We start from the raw sequence: 18,539 nt of genomic DNA, 5'->3' as shown, positions 1-18,539 counted from the left end.
CAGGGAGTTGGCTCCGTGGGTAGAATTTGATCCCAGAAACTCTCTTAAAAGACAAAAAAAACAGATATGGTGGCTTACGTGTATAGTCCCAGCATTTCCTTTAAGGGGAAAATGGCTCGGAAATGTCACTGAGTGCTGGACCTGCGTGTGTGAGAGCCTAGGTTCAATCCCTAGTAGCAGCAAAAATAACAACAACACCTTTTTAAAAAAAATAATACAACCAGCACCCGACTGGGAGTAGATGGGAGGTAGATGGGAGGTGGAGACAGAACAGCCTGGAAGCTCTTGGGCCAGCCGGCCTGGAGTACACACTACAGCAACAGACCCAGTGAGGGAAATGGGTGGGAGACAAAAGCCAACTCTGGAAAACTGTCTTCTGACCTCCACCCACGAGCCATGGTCCACACACTAAACAAATACACAAATGACATCCAAGCCCAGGGACACAACATAGGTCTCTGCCTTCCCGACACCCTGGCCTGCTCTTGGGCCAACCAAGGGGCTGGGGAGGGGGGCGGCGGGGAGCTAGAGAACCGGTGTGAAAGCTGAGAAAAGTTTCCACCCCACCCTATCCTGGGCACCTTTTTTGGAAGCTCTGCACATGCTGGCTGGGGTCTATTTCATGGGGGTCCCCTACAGCTGGGGTCACAGGCACCACTGCTGGGCCCTCCCGTCTGGGCCGGGTGTGAACGCTCTACTAAGTCTCGGTCAGTGTCCCTTGCCATTGCTTTCCCAAGCACGGAATGGAGGATTTATGGAGAAATAAAAAGCTTCTTGTCTAGGCAGGTGGAAAAACATACAGGGAGCAGAATCTCCTGACTGCTGAAAACTGACCAGCCATCTCATTTACAGTTATTCGGCCTTTGGTTTAAGTTGAGGGGGAAACTGATTAAAATCTGAGACCTCAGAATGACTTCTTTAAACTGCAGTGATCTGAAGAAATCAGAGAACAATTAAAAAAAAAAAAAAAAGTCTTTTCACACAACCAGCACAAACAAGACAAACACCCAGAATACTCGGAGTCTTCCAAGCCCAGAACCCTGGGAAAGAGAGCATCAGCAGCAGAATTCTCCAGGCTCCGTCCTCCCAGAATCTCAACCCCAGAAAAGATGAATCTTCTCCAGCAGTGACAAGAAAAATAAGTCTTGGTGCATTTTGATTTTGTTTTCAAAACAGCAATTTTCTCCTAATTACAAATGTGTTTGTGTTTCTCATAAGATTCTTGGAAAACAAAAACACAACAAAGTAAGGTCATTTAAGATTTTTATTCCCAGAAATGTCGATTGAAGCTTTCTAATGTGTATATTTCTTCTACAGAAATATTTACAAAGTATGGATCATAAAGAAAAAGACAAACATGAAAGGAAAAGGTTCCAGTTTGGGAAAGGATCAGTGGGAAGAGAGGGGGATGAGAAAGGATAATAGGGTGAATATGATCAAAATGTACTATATACAAGTATGAAAATGTCATATATATCTAAGACACACTAAGTAAAAAGACACACACACACACACACACACACACACACACACACACACATATATATATAATAGATTATTTCTTTGCAAAAATATGTAAATATGTAAGGTCTTAGGTTTACTGATCTGTTTATCTCACCCAGGAACTTAGTTATACCAGCAGATACTCTCTTTAAAATATTTCCTAGCATGCTGGAGAGATGACTCATAACTTAAAAGCACTTGCTGCTTTTCTGGAGGACCCAAGTTCGATTCCTAGCATCTCTCTACATTGGATCAGTCACTGTCTTCAACTCCAGCTCCAGAGGAATCCAGCGCCCTCTTCTGGCTCCCACAGGCACCTGCACACATGCAGCATATGTTCACATAGAGACACATATATACATAAAATAAAAATTATACAAATGAATCTTTAAAATGTTGTCTAATGGCTACATAGAGTCCTGGCATTTGACTGTATTGTAATTCCCTCTGAACAGGTATAAAGGATATCACAGTGGTTTTCTTTCATAAATAAAGATTTAACTTTGTCTCTGATTGTTCTTAATACAAATTCCTAAACACTTATCTCCTCATATTTACATACGTCAGACTTCAATCTTACGCAGTCTTCAAGTTCATCATTTGCTTCACTTTATTTAAGTCCAGTCACACCACAAGAATGACATCAATGTGGATAACAAGACAAGGGGAAAATGCCTTCTGTAGATCCAGAAACATAAACAGCCGAAGCTGTTCTCCTAACGTCAGCTCTAAGGACAGGCCAGAGATGAACAAATCAGAGGAAACAGTCTGCTGATACCCACTCAGAAATTCGGAAGTTGCTAACATACTTCTGTTTCCATCCCTTCAAAAAGCACGTACCACCCTGGCTGAGGTGGTGACTCAGTTGAGAATGTTCACTTAACAAACACAGGCCCTGGGTTCAATCACCAGAACTACATAAACAAGCCAGGGAGAAAGCGGTCAGAAGGAAGTACTCAGTTAAAAGGAAATATGATTTTTAAGGGGGAGGGGAAAAGAGAAGGAAGGATAAAGAAGAAGTAAAGAAAAAAGAACAAAAGTACAGATGGTGAGATGTAGGCAGAATATTCTGTCCCGCTAGCCAACTCCCAAATAACCACACAGAGACTTATTATTCACTACAAATGCTAGGCTGGTAGCTTAGGCTTGTTATTAACTAGCTCTTACAACTTAGATTAACCCATTATTTTTATCTATGCACTACTACATGGCTCAGTACCTTTTTTTAGCACAGCAAGTTCATCTTGCTTCTCCCCAAATCTCCTGTGACTCTGCTCTTCTTCATCCCAGTGAACTCTTTCCTTGTCCATAAGTCCCGCCTAACCTCTTCCTGCCTAGCTATTGGTTGTTTAGCTCTTTATTAAACCAATGAAGGCGACACTTCTTCACAGTGTACAAAAGATTGTTCCACAATAGTGAAATGTGTGAAAAAATGTAAGACTAGAAAAATAGAAGGAATCATCAATAATCCAAGAAAATCCACAGAGCTTTAGTATCTAAAACAGTGAGTGAAAAATAACTCAATACTAAGGTACACAACACCACCATGAACTCAGTGGCGGCAGCAGCAGCTGCAGCGGACACACCTTCACACCTGGATCTCTCTCTTCCTCAGGATGCTCTGAGGCCTGCAAGGAAACCCCTGCTACCACCTTTGACAAGGTCTCACTATGTAGCCCATGCTGGCCTAGAACTGAAGATCTTCCTGCCTCAGCCTCCCAAGGGCCAGGATGATAGGTGTCTATATTCCAAAAACTCAGTGAAAGCAGAGAGAGAGAGAGAGAGAGAGAGAGAGAGAGAGAGAGAGTCAAATCCCTGTTCCTAGAGCTCCCCTACCGTCAACTGCACCTGGTGACTCCAGGCCCGAGATAGCCTGTTCTACTCCCGGGAAATAACTCTTCTGACTGGGTAAGTGAAGAACGGTCCTCGTGTGACACAGAACAACAGAGGCCAGTAAGCGAGCCAGGTGCCACGGGGCCCATTTTTGAGGACTCTGCGTGGTTGTAGTCTCAATCTCACCTCTGAAGCCTTTGCCTGAGACCCTGAGTGTGGTCCTTAGGACTGTCGTCTGTAGGGCTGGCCTGCTGTTCTGGTCTCTCTCTGGTGGTCAGAGATTCTCTCCTCTCCCGTCAACACAACCCGTTTGCCTAACAATTTATCATCTTCCAAAGTTTGTTCTGTTGTCTCCTTTCTCATTCCTATTTGGCAATATAAAAATACTGTCATTTTTGGGGTGCTGGAGAGATGGCTCAGTGTTTAAGAGCACTGACTGTTCTTCCAGAGGACCGGGATTCTTCTCCCAGAAACCACATGACAGTTCAGAGCTGTCTATGACCCCAGTTTCAGAGGACGCAACACCCATGGCAAAACATCAGTGCATACAAAATAAAAATTAAAAAAATAAAAAAATACTGTAATTTCATTGGTATCTCAAAGGGAGAAAGGTTAAGGAAGAGATCTTTCTGAACAGGTGGCAACTTCTCCAAGAGCAGCACACGGCCAGGAGGTTTGAGTACAAAGAAATGTCCGGGCTTTTGATTGACAAAGGAAGAAGGAACACCCTCCCTGCCCCAGGGTACCCCAGTAAAAGAGCACACTGGGGGGAAACTCCATTGCATTTGCCCCCAGCTAACAAGACCGGCTATCATTTGCAAATGGCTGCTCTCTAGGTCGTGGTACAGATAATTCTCATCTGAGCCTCGGGGTGTTAGCGTCTTCAGTTTTCGAATGGAGAGAGGCCGCAGAAAGGCAAATGACTTATCCAAAATGATCGTGATAATAAGTGACAAGCCCAGACCAAAGAGACAGCCCAGAGAGTCAACGCACTTGCTGTGTAGGCCTGTCCACCCGAGCGAGGGAGTGTGGGGGCAGAATGAGAGAGGCAGGACTGTGGTCTCAGCACTGGACACCGAGGAGGGAGGGGGAGACGAACTACCTGACAGCTGGAAGACCAGCTAGCCCGGAGTACACAACAGAGCAATCACAGGAGACCTTACCTCAACGAGGTGGAAGGAAGTGCTTCCTGAACGCCGTGCACACTGTGGCACATGTACACACACACACACACACACACACACACACACACACACACACACACACAAATTGTAAAGAAATGTTTTTTTTTTAATTTTATTTGCATTGGTGTTTTGCTTACATGTATGTCTGTGTGAGGGTGTCAGATCTTGGAGTTATAGACAGTTGTGAGCTGACATGTGAGTGCTGGGACTTGAACCCAGGTCCTCTGGAAGAGCAGTCAGTGCTCTTAACCACTGAGCCATATCTCCAGGCCCAAGAAACAACATTTTTTAATGACATCAAGATGTGAACTCTATTCTTCATGATACTGAACTCATGTTCCTGGGCATGTTGATAGATGTGGCATCATGAAATAAGCACTTGATATTATGTTTAAACTCCATTCGCCATCTGCATTCTCCTACACTTCTCTCTCACGGCACTCCCTCAAATACGGGGGCGGGGGCGTGCTGAGCACTCCATTTTTCTTATTTTCCTCCTAGGACTGCTTGCTTTCTTTTCTCTGCTGCTATGCTTGCCCGTTCCGTTCCATTTAAGAGTCATATTCCTGGCAGGATGACCACAGTGTAGTTTTTAGTGTTATTTATAGACAATGTAACTCAATCCAAATACTATCTCATGGTTGGTTCTGAGTAATTCAGCAGATTAGAAGGGCCTTGGCTTCATCTCTGAAATGCAATAGATTAATAACAAAGGATAAGAAATGATTTCTTTGTGTATTGTTTGCAACATAAAAAAATTTTTTTTTATCTGTAATTCATTTGTGGTCCATGATGGGATGCATCAGAAATGAAGCTTTCTTGGTACACTGATTTTAATAATTTCTTCAGTTTTTCCTTGATGTTTTATATTTACAACCTGATATAGGTTATGTTATGCTAACACCTCTTCCCAGAATTAACATTCTCAGATATTAATATTCTGAGGTGGGTGTGGAAGGTACGTCTAACATAAGGTCAGTTAGCGCTGCATATCACTATTCATGGTAGAACTTTTCTGGGGAGACAGGAATGAATGTCCATTCACCCCAGCAGGATATCAACAACAGACCAAAGAAACAAATCCTGCATATCACTATTCATGGTAGAACTTTTCTGGGGAGACAGGAATGAATGTCCATTCACCCCAGCAGGATATCAACAACAGAAACAATTTCGCAATCTAGCTGTGACCCAATGAGTCGCTCACAGGGGTGAGGATTTGTAAGTAATGGGTGACTCCAGAGCAGCTGCAGCCTTGGGATCCTTGACTGCCCTGTAAAGAGCTCCACAGAGAGCCTTCTGTCCCTGCAACTGTTCAGGGCTGGGAGAAAGGCCTTGGAAGGTTTGGTCTCTTTCATGATCTTCCTGAGCCTTGTAAGTTTCCTTAGCTTCCCAAGCGGGAGCCCCTCCTTCCTCCAGTAGGGAATGCTTTGATTCTGAGTGTGTGTGTGTGTGTGGGGGGGGGGGGACCACAAACCACTGAATCCGGGCAGTGTTCCTAGGTATCTGCCTTGGTTTTTTTGTTTTTGTTTTTCTGTTGCTGTGACAAAATACTTGGGCCAAATCAGTTTAAAGGAGAATGCTTATTTGAGCTCACAGTTCCAAGTTACAGTCTATTACTGAGGAAAAGTCACAGCCACAGGAGCCTGAGACATCTGGTCACATTGTACCTGTGGTCAGGAAACAGAGCACAATAGTGGATATGTAGCCTGAACTGACCATCTCCTGTGACCAGATTGGTGTGGCCCAGCTGTCAGTACAGAGGTTTCATCCAGCCACTGATGGAAACAGATGCAGACCCACAGCCAAACATTAGGCAGAGTTATGGGAATCCTGTAGACAAAGAGTAGAAGGGATTGTAGGATCCAGAGGAACCCCACAAGAAAACCCACAGATTCAACTAACCTGGGCTCCTAGGGTCTCACAGAGACTGAACGGACAACCAGGGAGCCTGCCTGGGACTGACCCAGGCCCTCTGCATATCTGTGACAGTTGTGTAGCTTGGTCTTCTTGTGGGACCCCCAGCAGTGGGAGCAGGGGCTGTCTCTGACTCTTTCCCTGACTTTTGGGAGCCTACTCCTCATATGGGGTTGCCTCAGCCAGCCTTAATCCATAGGGAGGTGCTTGATGCCACTTGATACGCCATGCTTTGTTGATATCCATGGGAGACCTGCCCTTTTCTGAATAGCAATGGAGGAGGAGTGGATTGGGGGAGCAGAGGAAGATGCGGGGAGGAACTGGGGAGAGAGTAGGGCGGGGAAACTGTGGCCAGGATGTAAAATTAATTAATTAATTTTTTAAAAGACACAATATATTAAAGAAGAATCAACTTCACAATAATAATAGTTCTTCATCTTTGAAAAATGAAAGAAAGAAACAGAGAGCAAAGGATGCATGGGTACTGCTCAGCTTCCTCTCTCTCTCTCTCTCTCTCTTTCTCTCTCTCTCTCTCTCTCTCTCTCTCTCTCTCTCTCTCTCTCTCTCTCTCTCACCTTCGTTCCTCAGTCCAGGGCCCAGCCCAGGACACGGTGCCTCCCACGTTCACGATGGGTCTTCCCCCCTACCTCAGTTAACTCAAGAACATCCCCCACTGGGGTGCTCTCCCTTGTGATCCTAGATTGGACCGTTGTATATCACGCTAAGTCCACACTGACAAAAGCCGAGATGAGAAATGTGAAAACAAAAGATGAAAACACAGGGAACAAGAAGAAAGGGAAAGGGGAGGAGCAAACAGGAGAAACAAGGACAAGAGTAGCTCACCTCGTGGGAGGAGGAGCAGGCAGTGTGGTCCTGGTCCACGGGCGGAATTCCTAATAAAAACGAGGCAGAACACCTCAGGTCTCGGGGCAGGAGTCTACCTTTCCTTTCAGCCGCAGTACGACTTCTTCTATTAAAAAAACAAACATCAGTTTGTGCTCAGCCTGTTTGCCTTTTCTATCCAAATCCTGATAATTATGGCAACTTCTAGGTACATTCTGTCTTGGATTAGACTGATAGATACATCACACCAAGTACTTTTTTAAGTACTTATTTGTTTACTTATTATTGTGCAGATGATGGTGATGTAGTATGAGAGAGGCACATGCCACTACACACATGTGGAGGCCAGAGGACAACTTTCTGGAGTCAGTTCTCTCCTACCTATAAGTGAGTTCTGGGAATAGAACTCAGGCCACTTAGGCGTGCTCCGCAAGCATGTTTATCCTCTGAGCCGCCTCCCCAGCTCCCAGCAAATGACAATCACAGTATCAACAGATCTGCACCTCTCAGTCCTTCGGGGTCCCCAGGCTCCTCTGCTCCTTGCGCATCCTCCCCTTCTTAGGCTCAAATTAAAGTCACCTACTTGTCTTTGGATGCACTTGCGTACATGACACCGGCTTGCACCGTGTGCCTTACATGCTGCGTTATGTTATGTGTGCATGCGCTTCCTGTTGCAGAAAATCAAGACATCACCAAAGGCCAGAGCTCTCTGCAGACAGGCGTCTCTGCGGCTTCGCCTAACCACGTCTTCCCCAGGAACCAGAGGTATATTAGCAGCTTATGCTGAACACATCAGGGTCCAATCTAAGAACCTTAGATGACATCACTCATTCACTCCTAACACACAATAGATGAATAGATGTGGAAACTGAGGCACACAACCGTTAGCTTATCCAAACAGCACCCATGGAGAACTCAGGACTCCAACGCCACTTGGCTTGTGTGTATAATCTCTCCCTAGAGACTATAGTTGCTAGTTGCTACCCTCGACTGTGCACACCTCCTGAGATCATTAAATTGGGAAAGACAATACTGAGGCCTCTAGACTCTGAGCTCTAGTCCTGCATTGCTATTAACTCACTTCTCTGCATGAGGGAGCACATCACGCAAATGTTATAGGCTAGGCCTCTGGCCCCTGTATATAAAGTATGAACAGCCATGTGTGTCCATTTATTACCCAGAGACACTTCTTTCATTTATTTCTTGCAGCTCTTCCAAGCAGGATTACAGAACATGCCTTCAAGTCCAAGCAATAGCTGACACTCTGAAGGCTCATGGCATGCTAGGCTTTTTCTCTTCCGACATCTTTGGGCATTGCAGGAATGCAACACACCAGGCATTAACTATTTCCTTAGAGAGTCTAAAAGTTTGCAATATAAAAGCATGTGGAATTGCTTTTGAATGCCAAGTGTTTAAAGTCCCCTAACATAATGACTTATTAATAAAGCTCCCCATGGCTCATAAATCAATGCTACTAACAAATCCTACTTAATCAGAGAATATAATCTGATTAACTGGAATAAAACATGCATCTAAGATCTCCAGCAATTTGCTGAGCTTGCACTACACCGTGTGTGAAAGACACAACCCATGCTCACACCTTCCCCGGGGCCCTGCTGGCTCAATACACCCACAACTATCAGCAACCCCAGCAGGGTCCTGTTTGTTCTCACAGGTAGCTAGTTTCTTTGCCTTCTGTATCCTGTAGTCACAAAGCCACTGAGACTCCTTGACCCCCTGAGGCCATGCTGGCAGGAGAGGACAGTGAAGCCGAACCAGTGGCATAGTGAATGGAGGGTAAGGAACTGGGGTCACCACCCCTTGGGCCACCATAGGTGGGGGATCTGATTTCAGGAGCAAGAGAGGACCTTCCAAGTTCAAGCAGATCAGGGCGCCTCATCATGTCTTCCCAGACCCAGTGTCTGCTGATCACCTTTCCAGAACTTTCTTAGAGAAGGCTTTACTCAACAAGCTGACCCCGTCACTAGATTCTGAGACGGGAAGAGCCAAGCCGAAAATCTCCGTTCACGTATTAAAACTCCCTAATGTGGTTTGGCGCGTGCGGCCCTGCGATTGATCTGCAGCACACACAGGCAGAGCACACACACACACACACACACACACTTCAAGATTCTCTTGCTCTCTTTCTACCTTTCATCGGCCTGGACCACTGCATGCATATCTCTGCTCCCCTTTACTTCTCCTCTGTCTTCTTCCCCAGAACAGGGCTGGGTGGGGTCAGTGAGGAGGAGGCAGAGTGTCCCACTGTTCCCAGGGCCTGTCTCCTCTGATTCTTCTTCAAAATTCAGGCCAGATCCCACCTCTGGGGCTCGTTCCCTGACAGAGTGGCCTATGGCACATTTGTTCCTTAACCTGACAGATTTTTTTGGCCAGTGAGCCAGCTGCTGAACAGGAGGCTCCCGGGTTCTGTGTGACCCATCCCAGGGATGAGGAGGTAAGTGTAGAAACCAAGAATGCCTCCAGTCTGGCAAGGAAGGATGCAGTCCAGTGGGTCAGGCCGGCAGGTGCTAAATTAGATACATGCCAAAGACGTGGTGTCAGAAAAGTCCTGTGGTGAGGACTCAGCATAAGAGACACCAGGGGATGGACATGGTATAAATGCCCACTGCAGCAAAGCATGGAGGGATGGGAGGTGGGAAGGGGGAGGGACGCACGACACTTGGTCAATGTCTGCTTTGACGTCTATGAGCTACAGTGTTCGGTTTGAAATGTTTTATTTGGACTTTTTAAAAACTCTCATACTAAATGGCTCTTCGTTTACTCTTACTTCTGATTTTAAAGTGAGGCATCATCTCCAAAGCAAACAAACAAACAACAACAACAAAAAAAAAGGCCTGAGGTACAGCTCAGTGACAGAGTTTGGCTAATATATGTGAGTTCCTAGGTTCCATCTTCAGCAGGGGTGGGGAGTGTCTCCCAGAGTCATGGCCAATCCCTCCTGGGCACCACTAGGATATAAACAGCCCCTGGGAAGAAACAGTCGCATTCCTAAACACTGCCACCATGTGGCCGTAGGAAGATTTAACAAGACGAGGCCCTGAAGAGAGACCCATCCCAGCACAAGTCACAGCCACCTTCCATTGCTACATCCCATGCAGACAACTCCAGCAACCATGACCAACAAGTTCCAGTGTTTTGAGAACAAAGCCCACAAGCAAAACTACCAGAGGGAGCCAGCCCATCTACGAACGGCAGGATTCAGCACATCTGTAGATGTGACATTTCTTGGGAGGGCAGCTTTGGGAGAGATCACAAACCAGTCACTTCTCCAAGTTCTGGTCTCAAAAAAAACTTGGGAGAGCTCCTGAGAAGTGGTTCCTCCCTTCCAGGCCAGATTTGTAGCACTGTGTGTGGACAAAAGTGCTGGGAACAGCATTGGTTTCTGGAAGTTTCCATAGTGCGGATGCCTTCCAGAATCAGTACAAACACAGACTTCTAGCTAGTGATGCTTGCATCAGCTTGCTCTTGATGGAGCAAGAAACTGTCATCGGGTAGATCCCTACAATTGAGCCTGGGCAACTGGGCATGAAGAGAATGGGCTCCACGCTCTACTGGAATGCTGGACCCACTCCTGCAACTGGATAGGTTAGGTACTCACCCGGGTCATTGTGCTGCCCATCAGTGCTTTCATGGTCTGGTGTACGTAGCTCATCAATCCAGGCTCTCTTACGTCTGTGAGAGAGTCAGGTTTCTTCGCCACGTGACATTTGTCCAGGTTACATAAATGGACAAAGAATTGATCAGACCTGTATTTGCTTGGTCAACTCTGCAGCTTGGTGAGCACAAGACTCGGGTTGCAGGCTTGCTGGATTAACTGTCGAGGAACGAGACTCTGCGCCAGCATCTCCGCTGGTGATGATAATTAACCACAGTGATATGTTCCATTGCATCATGCTCTTTACATTGCCCACATACTGTGCGGCACAGGATCAGATGATTCGGTAGGGAACTGGAGGTTCAATTTAAGTTAAGTAGACTGGAGAGAATGGGCAGATACTTTTCTTTAAAATACAAGGTTTTCTTTTTTTCTAGCCTTGAGTCAAATTAAGTAGGGAGGATAAAAAGAAAACTGATTGTAGTCTGTGATCTAACAGAATCCAGTTAAGAGTCAGGCCCGGGACTGGAAGTCCAGCATTTATTTGATTAAATACACATTTGTTAAGTGCCTCTAGGACTCCACATGAAAATTATGGGTGCTTGTAACCTACACAAGTATCTTCATGCATAGCAATTTTATGTGTTGTAGATCCTACATCAGTTATTTGCTACAGCTGCAAGAAAAAAAAAAAAATCAGTGCAAGCCCGGTAATCAAGAGGGCATTGTGGGAAGAAAGAGATTTGAAATGATCCTCCCAGGACTCAAAATACTTTGACAAATGATAATGAGAATGTGGAGGGAAATCATAAAGAAGTTGTGGCTTGGAGATACTTATCTTAGGGTTACTATTGCTGTGATGAAACACTATGACTAAAAGCAACTTTGGAGGGGAAAGGGTTTATTTGGCTGGCTTACATAACTCGAGTCACTAGTCCAATGAGGGACGCCATGACAGGAACTTAGACTGGGCAGGAACCTGGAGGCAGGAGCTGATGCAGAGGCCATGGAGGGGTGCTGCTTATTGGTTTGTTTCCATGGCTCCCCATGGCTTGCTCAGCCTGCTTTCTTATAGAACCCAGGACCACCAGCCCAGGGATGGCACCACCCACAGTGAACTGAACCCTCCCCCACCAATAACTAAGAAAATGCCCTACAGGCTTGCCTATACCGCCTGATCTTATGGAGGCATATTCTTATATTTTTGGTTGTGAGCCTAGCCTTTAACGGCTGAGCCATCTCTCCAGTCCATGGAGACACATTCTTAATTGCAGTTCTCTCCTCTCAGACGACTTTAGCTTTGTCAAGTTGACATAAAAACTAGCCAGCACAGTACCTTTCCCAAAGCAAGAAAGTATATTTGGAAAAACACATGCAGTTCAGACTAGCTGGGATAAGGAAATCCCAGAAGTAAAGTTGAACAATTTGGGGTGGTGTTATAAAAACCCGTGGAAGCCAGTATCTCAGCCAGAATTTGGTCAGAATCTATAGGCCTGAAACAGGCAGAATCCAGAGAGAATGCAATAGCACATTGAATATGAGATGGTCGAAAAGCCAATGAGGAGATGGTGAGGCCACTTGGAGACTGAAACCATCAGGAAACTGCGACTGTGCACGGAGCCAGCCTCTGTGCTGGGAGTCCCCAGGGAGTTAGGTCCTTCGGAGACCTTGTCCAGTGAGAGTGGAGCCCATGGAGAGGTCTGTGTGACCAGAGCTGGAGCAGCAAGGGACAGTACAGACCCAAGCCACACTGTGCTGGGCGTCTGCCTTCTCCCTCTAGTCTCTGGCCAGGACACTGACCGGCACAGCAGGAGCTAACCCGCAAGGGAGCCTTGGAGAAGTGACTTGTAAGGGTTCGGGGTGCGGGGGAGGCAGGAGATGCCAGGCTTCACTCAGCATCCCAGGAGTTTGGTGGGAGGATGGCAGGAAGACTCCCTTATTGGCTACACGCATCATGTAAAGGCTAGGTGATATCCTCAAAGACATCCATATCCTGTCCCTAAAGGGGACACAGGGTTACCTTCTGTGACCAAAGGACTTGGTAGATATTATGGTTTTGAGATCAGGAGCTCAGGCTGCGTTATCCAGATGGGCCCAATGTGGTAACAGCACTCTTTACAAGAGGGGTCATGGAGTGATCGGAGACAGAAAGGGGGTGTGTGGTTACCAAAGCAGAGGTTGGAATGGTGTGCTTTAAAGATGGGAAGGGGCCATGAGCTGGGATCACAGGCAGCTCCTCGAAACCGGAGAAGGAATGCGTACTTCTCCAGAACTTGAGAAGGAGCCGGTCTTGCAGCAGCTTGACTTGGGCCCGTTACAAACAGCTTCTGGGTCCCAGGACTGTAAGAGGGTAGAAGTGTGCCATGTTGTGCCATCATGGCTGCGGTGGTTTGTTAGGCAGGAAACAAGTACAGTGTATCGGACTACACGGGCTGATGGATAAATTATTCTGGCGTCATTGGCTTTCTTTCCAGGACACACAAAAGCTAGGTTGTCCCACAGCCTCCCAGAGACGCTGGGCTGCCAGGGATTTGCAGGCAGGGTGCTCTGTGTCCCTCATTCCTTATGATATGAACCCACACAGCTGCTTGTGAGAGTGTCTGGTACTCACGTCCAAGACCATCAGGAAATCTTTCCTTCTTTCCCTCCTCCTCTTCCCCCTCCTCTCTCCCCCTTCTCCCCCCTCCTCTCCCCTCTCCCTTCCTTTTTTCCTCCTTCTCTCCTCCTCCTCCTCTCTCCCATTTCTAGCCTCCTTTTCTCTTCCCCTCCCATCCAGGAGACCTCCCTGCCTGTGAGGCCTCCCCCTCCTCCTGGGCCTCAAGCCTTGAGAGTCCTGGACCAGGAAGAGCCCTGTGTGTCTCTGTCTTGCGCAGCTCTGCCTGTGCAGGCTGCCTCCCTGAGGTTCCCCACAGCGCGTCTGAGGGGACACTGGGGGAGCCAGGTAGGAACACGCGCCACAGCCTCCCCGGCAGAGCTCCGGTCAGGGGAAGAACACTTTGGTTTGTGTGGAGGCCTTGCCCACGGATTATTTACACCCAAGAAATAAATACTGAAGAACGGGGCCAAAAAACAAAACCAGTGGGAATGGAGATGATGAAACGTGGGCGGTAAGGAAGAGTCTGGAATGATTTCAGGGTTGCGAATGCCTGGGATGGAGCGCTCCTTTCCCCGAGGTCCCCACCAGTGTCTGATTTCTAGGCTCTTGCTCTTCGCCCCAGTGGCCCCTGCCCCAGCTTCTCATGGCTGAGCACTTCCTGGACTCCATGCCTTGTTCTGGATGCTTCGTAACCCCCTTGCTTTACCATTCACTGCACCTGTGGTAGAAACTGAGTCACAGCACAGCCAGGGCTGACCCTGACGTCCAGCTCCCATCCACTCGGCTGTGAAGTGGCGCCATTTCCCACACCACGTCTCTCCGTCCCTAGCTCAGGACTGTCGTCTGTTCATCCTGTGACACACCGCTCTTTAAACTCTAACTTGATGTCATTTTTCCATCACACATGGAAGAGAGCCAGACTCTCCCAGCTTCATCCATTAAAGAGACTGCTGTAGCCCGGGGAGAGGTTCTCACTGGGCATTTTTTTGACATCTGAGGCGGGATAGTTTAGGTGGGCTGCGGGCTGTCCTGTGAATGATAAGATTATTCAGCGGTGTCCCTGGATACTACCCACTTGATGGCAGCATCAGTTTCCCCAAATTGTGGCCACCAACACTGTCCCCTGGGGAGTGGGGAGGAAAGCACCTCCAATTCGGAACGACTAGTCAGGGTCATCAGACTGGCTGCTTCCAAAGGCGCAGTGATCTACAGCTCCCGTCAGCGCATTCCAAAAAGCCCATACTTATGTTTCAGTATCCCAGCCACACAGCATGTGACTGCGAATATTGTCAACTCGGCAGGGTGGAGACAAAAGACTAACAGCTGGGTATAACCGAGAGAGAGTTTCTAGACTGCATTAACTACGGTTGGAAATGTTCTTGAGTGTGGGCAGTACCGTTCCACGGCCTGGGGTCCAGGTCTGAATAAAACGGAGAGAGTGAGCTGTTCGCTTCCATCCCTCTGTCCTTCCTGACTGTGGATACTGAGACCAGCTTCCTCTTGTTCTTCCCACGATGGCTTCTCCGCCATGATGGGCTTTACCCTTAAGCCACGAGCCAAAATCAACCCAAGCTTCTAAGCCAATTTTGCCAGTTGTTTTCGGAGCAGTAACGAGTGACTAATACAGCCATTGTTACCTAATCCTGAGGAGAGGTCCAGTAGTGACTGAGACGAAAGAGTCTGTGAGGTTGGTAGACTGTCAGGCACCAGTTAAGGCTATGGCCAGCCCTGCGCCTGAAGGAGGCTGCAGAGGATTCAGCCATGAGGACCAGAGACCATTGGCTGCCACTCTTTGGGGTTAGCATCTGCAGGGGCATCTAAGTCCTGTCGTCAGTATCTAGGGGAGGGGAGGGGAGGGGAGGGGAGGGGAGGGGAGGGGAGGGGAGGGGAGGAGAGGGGAGGGGAGGGGAGGGGAGGGGAGGGGGATCGTACACAGTGCTTTCAAACCTAGCTACTCACACTGGAGCATGCATGGCAGTTTCTAGTTGTAACTCCGTCATGGTTAATTCGTTCTCTATGACCCCTCTCACTTAATAATTTCACTTGTATTTAAATGGCTTGACATTACCAGAACTCTTGTCTCCTTTAGTCTCAACTTCCTAGAGGCCAGGGTATGAAAATTAGTTCTGGGCTGTCAAGACGGCTCAGCAGGTGAAGGCGATGGATGCCAAGCCTGATGACCTGAGTTCAATCCCTGGGACCCACACAGTGGATTGTTCCCATTAGCTGCCTTCTGACTTCCACACGAGTGCCATGGCATGAACACCCACACACACATAGACACAAACACAATCAAGCAATCAATGTAAAAAACACAACTTTTTAAAAAAGAAATTTCAGTCTGAAAATACATGTCTACCTATTCACTGATACCAAACAGGCATCGGTGGTATTCCTCTTGTGAGCTGTGGCCAAATGTCCAAAAGGCAGCTTAAGAAGTCAGGAGCCCACCTGCCTCCTCCTCCCTCCACTCCAGCAAGACCATTTATGGCAGTGGTTCTCAACCTTCCTAACGCTGTAACCCCTTAATAAGTTAATATTAATAATACTTAATACACTTAATACTCGTGTTGTGGTGACCCCTGACCATAACATTTTCATTGCTACTTCGTGACTGTAATTTTGCTACTGTTATGAATTGTAAGGTAAATATTGTGTGGAGATAGAGAGTTGCCAAAGGGGTCGTGACCCACAGGTTGAGAACCACTGATGTATGAGCTGGTGCCCAAAACAACACACAGCTTCCCGTGGGCCTTCTGGAGTAGGAATTGTTCGTGGAACTATTTGGATGGATTTTTTGGCTACATCAACACCAGCCTGTAGCCTCTTGACAGCAGTAAGACAGAGAACTCAACAGTGAAGTATGGGCAAAAAATACAAAACACTACACAGGAAAAGGGGAGATAACAATAAAAAAAATCTGGTTGCTTCTGTGGAAGCGGGTTCTGTGGACTCTCGGGACTGTGAAGGACACATCTGAAACTTGGCCTTGATTTGCGAGTTGGAATACTTGAGTATTTATCTACAGCCACCACGCCTCGTTGGCTCAGGGTTGCTCTTGGAACTATTAACTCTGTGGTACCTCAGGTCTGCCGCTCGTGTGGCCTCATGGCACAGCACTGTGAGTCAGAACCTGACGGAGGCTTGGGGGTGGTTCTGCTCAGGTCTGTGCTGCCACAGGCATTGGCCTTGCTGGGGTGAATCCCTGTCCCACCTCACTCGGGATTCCACTCCTCGAAGGCTAACACCCCAAGGTCCCTACTGTCCATTGGTCAAAGGCTCGGTCAGCTCCGTAGCTCGATGCGCCCTTGGTGGAGATGCTCACCAGGGGCTGCTGGCTTCCCTGGGGTGAAGTCCCTGGCGACTCACTCTCAGACTGTGTCCTTTCTTCACTCACTGGAAACTCCATTCATCGGAAACAAGCTGAAAAATCTGCGTCATGCTCCAGAGAGGGGTCGGCACTGGGCCCGAGGAACAGGAACCTTTCTCACACCTACCTCAGGAGTGTGAGAATTGCCCACCAAAGCGGTAGGGACCCCTGCAGTGAGCCACAGACTGTGACTCCAGGGCAATGGTACTCGTTGTTATACTGTCGCACGGTCCCCGGCGGATGGGAGACACTGCGGTTGTTTTCAGAGGCACCTTGGCACCTAACACCTCTGAAAGCCGAATGGTACTAAGAAGGGGGATGTTTCATCATCTGGGGGAGTTTGCAAACAGTTCTTCATTTTCTCGGCAAGCCTGAAGCTCATCTGAACTGAATGACAGACAGGCTAAGTCAGCCCTCACATCCAGCCGGCCCCCAGAGCTCTTCCTTCTGGAGAAGCATCACCAGATCTGATCCCCCCCCCCCCAGGGTGCACCCCTGCTCTCCTGAGCCAGCGCCAGCTCCTGGCAGACTGTGGCCGAGGCCTTCTCAATGGATGTCTTTCCAGGCTCTGTCCCAGTGCAGCAGCCACGGTGATTTTTGTTTAACGTATCACAGCAGTCACAGGACACTTCCCCGCTGCAAGCTCTCCACTGGTCAAATGAGGAGAGTGAGGCTGGGGTGGGAGCTGGTTTCTGCTGTGTTCCCTGATGGTTCTCACTTCTTCCTGCCACCCTGGCCCCTTTCTGTCTCTTGACTGTGTCAGCCACTTTCTCAGTTCAGGGTCTTCGTGTCTCCCTGTCTCCCCTGGGTAGGTACCCTGCGGATATGAATTTGGCCTATGCGATGGTTAATCTTGTCTGTCAACTAGGACACATGACCCAGAGTGGGCCTGTGAGTGTATTTCCAGGAAGGGTTGACTGAGGAGGGAAGACCTTCCCTAGTGTGGGAAGTACCCTCTGGCACATTCCCCGAGGTACAGAAGTCTGAGGGGAAAGCGGTGCTGCCTTTGCCTGCTCACCTTCACTCCTTACTAGTGAGTGTATCTACTCTGCTGCTGCTGCTGCTGCCACCACCACCGCCGTCCTTCACTGGCACCAGAACCCAGCTCCTTTAGCCTCCAACGCGGACTAAAGAAAGATCAGCAGTTCTCCAGGAACCCACCAGGCTTTCAGCACCATTCTGGGACTGCAGCACCCAGCCTCAGGGACTGAGCATCAGTGTGCAGACAACATTGTTGGCCTGCCTAGGCCACATTGTATAAGCCAATCTGACAACCGCCTTTGTAGTATATATTCATCCTGTGTTTCTGTTCCTCTTGAGGACCCTGACTAATACTTTAAGTCTTGGCTTTCCTTTGTCATTGAGCCCTTTCTTGAAAATCTTGCTTGGAATTCTGGCACCTCACATCTCCAACCCTGTTTGAATTTTCTTTTTCTCCAAAGCTCTTATCACTTTGAATATACCGTATTTATTATAAGCCTTCCTTATACCCAAGACTAGGGATGTGTAACTGATATGTTTACCACTTAAGTGTCTAGGGTCTAGAATTCTTCCTGACACATGTAGGTACTCAATAATTGTTTGATGAATTAGTAACTGAATGGATTCTCCTGCTAATCACTGCCATGTCCTTACGGTGCCCCCGTCCTTCTTTGATAAGATGTTGGCTATTTAAAA

The 18,539-nt window shown here is 47.8% G+C and overlaps 1 long non-coding RNA gene across 1 annotated transcript; it reads right to left on the bottom strand.

The window, feature by feature from the left end:
• Window positions 1-699: 699 nt before the first annotated feature.
• LOC143267434 (uncharacterized) lies at window positions 700-8,239 on the bottom strand. The gene is made up of 3 exons (XR_013042536.1): window positions 7,281-8,239; window positions 6,240-6,353; window positions 700-5,207 (listed from the first exon to the last, which is right to left on the bottom strand). It is a non-coding gene; the product is annotated as an uncharacterized LOC143267434 (long non-coding RNA).
• Between the last annotated feature and the right edge of the window lie 10,300 nt (window positions 8,240-18,539).

Source organism: Peromyscus maniculatus, chromosome 9 (genome assembly GCF_049852395.1).
Source record: "Peromyscus maniculatus bairdii isolate BWxNUB_F1_BW_parent chromosome 9, HU_Pman_BW_mat_3.1, whole genome shotgun sequence".
In the NCBI taxonomy this organism is placed as follows: domain Eukaryota; kingdom Metazoa; phylum Chordata; class Mammalia; order Rodentia; family Cricetidae; genus Peromyscus; species Peromyscus maniculatus.
This window is presented reverse-complemented; position numbering and strand designations above follow the sequence as displayed.